Genomic DNA, 7,839 nt, shown 5'->3' on the forward strand with positions numbered 1-7,839 from the left:
CTCTCTCTCTCTCTCTCTCTCTCTCTCTCTCTCTCTCTCTCTCCCCTCCCTCTTCCCCCTTTCTCCGTTTTACCCACAAAACTCCCCCAACTACTTGTGAGCAGAGTTAAAGGGAGAGAAAGGGGAAGAGGTCCCCTGAAAAGAAAAGAGAGAAAAGGAATACTGGGGGGTTGGGATTGGGTGGGAAGAGCTGTTGTATTTGCAGGGTGGTAGGATAAGGCTGGGGGGAGAGTTAAGTTCTTTGACTCATTTCTTACTCCTGCCCCTCCACCTCATTTTCAATCACAAGTTATTCTTATAAGGGACTTCTGGAAGAGAGGATTTAGTCACTAAAGAATTTACCTCCCTTCCCTAACCTTCCCAGTCTGGGAAGACCGAGAAACCTAGATAGGGACAGAGTTATGAATTGTTAGAATTGTTGCTTGTTAGAATATTCATAATCTGAGTGCAGAGTAAACTTCCCTCTTTCCCCTACCCACTTTCCCCACCCTTGCCCTTGGTTGTAATTAGTTGACTTCATAACTTTGCTGGATTGGGCTGTCTTGAAGACACAAGCACTGGTTGGATTGAGAGGTAGGCAGGAGGGAAGAATGGGAGATAATATGTTTTTTCCTTCCCCTGGTGGAGCTGGGAGCCTCCTGGGAGTGTTCTTTTTTTTTTTTTCTTCCTCTCTTCACCTTCAAGGGTGGGGGGACTTCTGAAGTACCAGCATGGGCTAAGGAAAGGGGGACCTCAGTTGGAGGTAGAGTTGTCCCAAGACTCAGGAAATAACCCTGACCCTCACTCATCCTTCCCTCTGCACTCTAGGCCAAAACAGGGGTTGTAGTGGGAGAGGAAGGAGCTGTCTTCTGGCCTTCAGAATTCAATGTCGTGGTAGAGTCTGAGAAAAGAAGAACGAATTCTCAGCTACTCACTCAAGCTGCCTAATAGATCCTCCCTTCTATTCTTAGCTTGTAGGCTGGTCAGGTCCCAGGAGCCTGGGGAAACTAAGATAGTTCAATGGAAGGTTTTGGTTTTTTTGTGTGTGTGAGACCTGTGAATCTGGAAGGAATGAACAGGAAGAAAGAATCCTCTGCAGGAACACACTGTTCCGATGGGTAGACCCTGATATACCCTAAGGTCTGACTTAGAGGTACTAGAGGAGGTGAAAGAGAAGAGTGTACAAGTGTGGGTGTTGGAGGCACATGTCCCCACACACCTGAGAGCACATGCTCTCCCCTCCCCCCATTATGCGTCACGACATGCTACGTAACAAAAGCGTGCACACGTGGAGTCTAGGTGAGGTTATGCCCTGGAGGATTTTCCATCCCAGAGAACCTGGGGTAGGTCAGAACTGTTTGTAGATAAAAACTGGCTTCCTCAAATGGACCAGCAGAATAGGGAATCAAGAGAGAGAGGGGAAAGGGAAGTAAGAGGGAAAAGACATGACATCAGCCTATTCAAAGACAAGGGGGCAGGATACCTGGATTTTCAAAGCAATGTTGGAGGCGGGAGAAGGGCAGAAGGAGATGTGTCAGCATCGACTCAGAGCAAACCAAAAGCCTCAAGTGGGAGAGGGAAATAGATGGAGAGAGACCCAGAGAGACAAAAGCAATAACCCAGAGAGCATAGAGAGAGAGTAGAGGCAGAGAGCTATAGAGCCAAAGGGAGTTATTTAGAAATCACTCTAGCTATCTGTCTATCTTATCTTATTCTTCCTACACCAAATGGGTTCAACAGGAATGTAAATTCTAAGAATTCCTATTCTCTGCTTCATCCCCACTACACTGCACCAGTTTAGCACTGAGCCCTGGCCAATAAAAGCCTCCAACCAGTTTAGCACTGAGCCCTGGCCAATAAAAGCCTCCAAATGCTCCACTTGGAAGGGTAGGGAGCCCAGCTTCTCCTCCTCTCTTACTGGGATCTCTAGGTTAACTATTAGGCAATCCTTCAACATCACCCCCTTGGCAAATCTTGCTTCAATAATAATTTATTTGTAATCATTTATGCATTTATTAATCATCTTTTTTCAGATGCTCCTTCCCTCTTCCTAATCTTCCCAAACTTTATGCCCACTTATTGTCTCCTCTTTAGGCTTGAAGCAATACTTCTTCCTTTCCCGTTCATACCTTCTACTCTTCTCTTACTCTAATTCCCACTTCCGAAAATTGGAAGTGGTAGGTTGCACTGAGCCAGGTCTCTCTGGAGCACTGGGCTAGAGTGTATGTCTGGGTATATCACTTATCACTTCCCCCTCATCCGAATACTCTAGCTTTCTTGCTTATTCCCATGGCTTTGATGATAGGGACAGTTGAGTTTCTTTTTGAGGAAAGGATAGAGTCAGGAAATCTGGGAGTAAGACAAATTGGGCATAGAAGCAGCATCAGTAGGAATACTTGGCTCAGCCATAAACACAGCACAGGAACATGTATGATGTGGCGTGTGCTTTACACACGAACAGGAGCGAGGATTCTCTTCCATCTCGGTTGGGCTCTTTCTCTCTTACCTGGGCACGGTAGCCCCATTTAACTCCCCCGTTCCCACTGCCCCCCTCCTGCACTTTTCACTGGTCAGTTTCACGGTTCTGTCCCTTTCACTAGGGAAACAGGAAGGTGCTAAAATAGACAGTTTCTTGGTCTTTCTCTCGTCCCCCCCTCCCCCACCCCGAGCCACCTCTGCATGAACTTGGCTCCTTTCCGGATAGGAGGAGGGCCATTCAACGCCGCCTGTCCTTTCATCAGGTGCCAAGGTATCCTCGCTGCAGCAGGAGGGAATGCCTGTATTTTTGTTCCTAGGTCTCTAACCCAGGCAAGAGGTCAAGCAACCAATCAGGCATGCGCTAAGCAGGGTCACATGCCCCCCGCCAGCCAATCAACAAAAAGTCCTTGGGTTTCTTTCTCTGTTCCCCCCCCCCCCCCCGTCTTTCTTTAGTCCCCCACACTCGCCACCCCCACCCCCAACATTAATCTGCCCTCACCAACGGGCAACACTGGGAGCCATATTACTCACTGAATGGTGCTGGCCTTCTCTTTGTGACTCTCTCTCCATTTGCCCCCATCCTATCTTGGGGGAGTCCTGAGCTCTGCTGTCTTGGTTTTGAGAATGATGGGTCTCTGATCCAAATCTGATTTCCAGAATTCCCAACTCTAAAGGTTTATTGAGGCTGAAGGGTGGGGTAGGAGGGAATTGTCCTAGTGTGGACCTTTTGTGTTGGATTCTAAGCTTTCATGGATTCCATTTTACCAGCAAGAAGAATCTGAAGCCTTCAGTTCCCTTGATCCAAATGCAGACTTTTAAAGACTAATCTCACAAGTGCTAAATTTTCACTTTTGTCTAATGTTGTCAGGTGTGGTGATAGTGAGGGTAGAGAGAAATACTCTCGTAACTTACCTAAATAAAAGTGTCCTCAAAGATGAGGCAAGGGTTTGTGGTAGAAATAAGTAAAACTCAAAGTGCGGAAATAAATGTTTAAAGAGAGAAGGTGAGGAGTGAAGATTTTGTTGGTGGGTCCTTTTGGGGGAAGAAGTCTAAAATTAATTGGGGATAGGAGAAGCAGATAGGCCAGAATGTCCAGAAAGGGGCAATAATCAGGTGGATATTCCTTCCCATAAACCCTCTCATGTAAACCATGCAACCGTTTGAGTTGTTAATTCTTCCCTCCTTTTCTCTTTAAAAAAGACCTGATTTAAGATTAATTTATCCAGAGGAAAATGTGGATCAATCTAAAAGAGAAAGTGTGTTTGTGAATGTGTGTGCAAGTCTAACAGGATGCATGTGTATAGAGATTATCTGCGAATATCAGTGTGAAAGTGTGAATGTGTCTAAGTATGAGGAGTGTGAGTGCCCTATTTAAGAGTATATTCAACAGGAGTTCATGTGGGTGTGTATGCCTGTGTGAGAGAATCTATGAGGAGGCAAGGAAAGTGAGTGAGTCAGTTTACAAAATATCTGTCTTGTAGTCAAACCCCAGGGGGATACAGAGACTTAGGACTTTCTTTGCCTCAAAATTCAAACTCCACTTCTCAGAACTTTGTTTCAAGAACATTTTTCCTTTTCAGACTGTCATGGAAGCCAGTAGAAAAGGAAAACTTCCTCTCCCTCCTTTGCTTCTCACCCCTTATTTCCCACCACTCCCCACTTCAGATGCATCATAAAACCTCAAGAGAGATTATCCAACTATCTCTCTTCAAGCTGGAAGGGAATCTCTTCCCCTCTTGGGCTCTGGAAGGGGCAGAAGTCCTAATTAAGTAAGTGGGGAGAAAGTTTGAGTGTCCATTGTTCCATTTCTTGGCTTGTTCTCAGTATTTATTTGCTTTTCTAAGTGGGGGGATGGGGAAGACAAATACCCACATGGACAGACCTCTAAGGTCAGGTAAAAAGATTAGGTAAAAAAAAAAAAAACCCTGGAAGAAAAGAGGAGGGAGGGTGATAGGAGAGATTGAATCTTTAACCCTAAACCTGTCTTATGCAGATTCCCTAATCACCTACCCTATACTCTTTACTATTTAGTGAGGTTTTTTTTTTTTGGTGGGAGGAGATATCTTGGGTTCTGGATCCTCAATATGCAGCATCACCAGATTAGATTTCAGATAGCTGAAGTTAGCAAATCTGTGAGGAATGGAGGGAGAGGAAGAATACGGTAATCATGTTGATCTTGTGACAGGGAAATGTTTTATCTGGAGAATTTCAGTTCAGTAAAGATAGGCCCTGGGGATTGTTTAAATTAAAGCAACTTTCGCCCTCCATCAGGATTAGTAGGTTTGAAGGGAGAGAGGTAGGGATGAGATTTTTGTTTGTTTGAAGGCTTTAGTTTATTGGGTTTTGTTATGTAGGTATAGATACCACCTTAGAGTGTCTTTCTTCAAGAGAAAGGCTCTGAATTCAACACCTTGGTTATACTGGATGGTGGGGGGGGGAATCTAGTTTTGAAATGAGGGCATGAAGGAACCTCCTGTGAAAGTAGTTTTGTTGAGGTGTCAAGGGAAGGAGATTGGATGGAAAGGAGATATCCTTCTTTAGTCCCCTTCTTTTTCCTCTTTTTATGGAGCCTATATAAGTTAGGAATGTCTGCTCAGTAGATTTTCCCTTCTGTATCTTATGCCAGTGGTAAAGGCCTGGAAGGATCTTCAGTGCTTGGAGGCAGAGAGTATTTGTTGTGGAGTGGAATGTGAGGGACACAGTGAGAGTGGAGATGAATCTTTTTGCCCATGTGCTTCTTTATTCCTTTAGGGATCCAACTCTTCCTTTTCCCATCTGGGGAATTAGGAAGAAAAATTGGTTAGGAAAAAAGTATATGATATAGTGGAAAGATTTGGAATCAAAGGATATGAATTTAAATCCTAGTTCTGCTACTATCTGTCCTATTACATGTTTGTTCCTTCTGAGCCTCAGTTTCCTCATTCATGAATGTAAAATGATTGGATTAGATTATCTACAAATGCCTTTCAGAATGTATACAATGTATTGCGAAACATGCTAGATTAACATGTTACCCAATGTGTGCTGGATGGGTTTGAATCTGCTCTGCACTGCTGCTATCCCAATATGCCTCCCCCCACACCTCTTTTTTTTTTTTATAGCATCCTTATACCCTGGGAGGAACTCAATACCAGGCTCAACATCTGATTTAGAACATACTTTAGGAATTCCAGAATAAGGAATCCCAGGTGTGACTGGAGATATCAAACATAACATCTGGTCTGTAATGTAATATATTGCATACAATGTTGGTGTGTTTCTGTGTGTAAGGGGATGTGTTTATTTATATTCAAGCCTACAGATGTGTAGAGATATTCCCAGCAAGTAGCACTAGATGCTTACATAAAAATGGGTGTATATATCATATATAACTATAAATCTTTTTGTAGTTCTACATTTGTGGCTGTGTGTGTAAACAAGTGCATGTTTGTGCCTGTAGATTTGTGTAGGTATCAAAGATTCCAGTTTCTCCAGTTCGAAGGAAGTTAAGTGTTCTCCCCCCAACCATTTAAACCAGCCTTCTTTTCCCACCTTCTCTCTCTTCCCCTTCTCACCTATCTCCATCCCTCTGACAATTCCCAATCCTTAATTTTGTGCCTCAGAAACCCAAACCTACCTAGAAGAATCCACTGACAACAGATTCTCCCCTTGGGTGATCTTTGGTGTTTATTTCTGTCCTTGCCATGATTATAGCTGGTTAAATTGGGTTAATGTCAAAAGAGAAGCCTTTATTTTCCTTTACTCTCCTCTTCCTCCTCCTCTCCCCTACCTGGGGGGCTGACCAGTTGGGATATCTGTGACTTAAATCCCCGTGGACTTCTTGATTGCACAGACATTGAAGAAAATCTTTTTCAGCCAAGTACTTTTAAAAAAGGAAGAAGAGGTAATTTTCTAATCAATTGGAAAATCGGGGGTAAGGGAGGGGTAGGGAGGGTAGTTAATGTCTACGACCTCTGAATTGGACTTCCTTGCTTTTCCTTTCTCCTGGTGTAGGAGTGTTGGGTGGGGGTGGGGGTGTATAGGGTGTAAGCTAAAGTTTTATTGAAGGCTCTTTTCCGCCGGGAGGAGAGACAGGGTCATAAACGCAGAGAGGAGGTTGTTTTGATCTGGTCCCTTCCCAGGAAATGGCATCCGAAGCTTTTCTTTGTAAATGCTCCCCAGCCTGCTATCTAAATGGCATTTCACTCCCTAAGTCCCCATCATTGTCCCTCCGCGCCAAATTCACCCCCCAATAAAACCCAATTAAAGAGGAAGCGAGAAGGAAACCCTTCTGATTCTCAGCCCCTCCAGCGCACCTAGACGGAAAAGCTCGCTTTCTGTCTCTGTCTCTGTCTGTCTGTGTCTCCATGTCTCTGTGTGTGTCTCTCTCTCCTTTGGTGCTCATTTTGCCACTTCGTGGCCTACACTAGACATAAAACGGAGAATTAGAACAGTTATGTATATAATCTTCAATTCTCCCTTAGCTTCCGAATTTTCCACTTTTCTGTGGAGAAAGAAAAAAGACTTCCTTTTTCCCCTCAAGGGAAAAGCTGCTCCAACTCTTCACCTTCTTTTTTTTTTTTTTTTTAACTGTGTAGACGACTTTGTCTTGCCTCTCCCCACCTCTTTACCCCCAAAAGACACAAAAACTCCACGGACCTCAAGACAGTCTCCCCAAATAACAATGAATACAATACAGGGGTGGGGGGAAGCTATTGGTACCAAAAATCTGAATGTGTTGGCATGGACCAGGAGCAGGGTATGCAGACAGGTCAGGTTTCCTTCTTCAAGGGACTTCTTGCTTCGATTTGACCCCTTCCTCCAAATATAAAGTCGGCTTCCCCAGATATAGGATTTCTGAGGTTTACATAAGAGCTTGTGTGATCAAAAGAGGAAAATCACTGTGGGGGTGAGAGGGGGAGGGGAAATGCAAGCTCCTAGCCGATCCGAGCTAGTGCTCTGGGGCTGTGGTGCAGAGTAATTAAGAGCTGTGTGTGCGTGTGTGAGAGTGAACGAGAGTAAGTGCATGTAGTAGCCTTCTTTCCTAGGCGGTTTCGCGCTGTACTCGCCTGATGTCTCCTCTCTGTGGAGCTGCCTCCAAACAAAATCATATTTTATCCAAATGACCCCATTTCGTAATGTTAACGAGCCTTCCCCTCGTGACACCCGGAGCCCCCCGCTGCCTCCGAGTCTGCCTAAGGAGTCCCTGAATACCACGTCGGAAGAGCTTTTCCCTTGGATTGTGAGGGGGTGGAAGTGGTGAGAGAGAGAAGGAGAGAGAAAAGGAGGGAGGAAGGGAGAGAGAGAGAGAGGGAGGGGAAGAAAGAGAGAGAGAGAGAGACAGAGAGAGAGAGACAGAAAGAGAGAGAGAGAAAGAGAGAGAGAGAGAGAGAGAGAGAGAGA

General features: G+C 44.8%; 2 protein-coding genes and 1 long non-coding RNA gene across 11 annotated transcripts in view; all 3 read left to right on the forward strand.

Moving 5' to 3' along the window:
* The window catches only part of LOC138171669 (uncharacterized), a 201,875-nt gene that overhangs the window by 48,914 nt on the left and 145,122 nt on the right, over positions 1-7,839 (forward strand). The window lies entirely within an intron of this gene.
* Positions 1-7,839, forward strand: part of HOXC4 (homeobox C4) — a 43,622-nt gene that overhangs the window by 23,849 nt on the left and 11,934 nt on the right. The window lies entirely within an intron of this gene.
* Positions 1-7,839, forward strand: part of HOXC5 (homeobox C5) — an 85,711-nt gene that overhangs the window by 5,982 nt on the left and 71,890 nt on the right. The window lies entirely within an intron of this gene.

Source organism: Petaurus breviceps, unplaced genomic scaffold, assembly GCF_028583685.1.
Source record: "Petaurus breviceps papuanus isolate PSGF00001 unplaced genomic scaffold, PetGlider_PUasm1.0 454, whole genome shotgun sequence".
NCBI classification, from domain to species: Eukaryota; Metazoa; Chordata; class Mammalia; order Diprotodontia; family Petauridae; genus Petaurus; species Petaurus breviceps.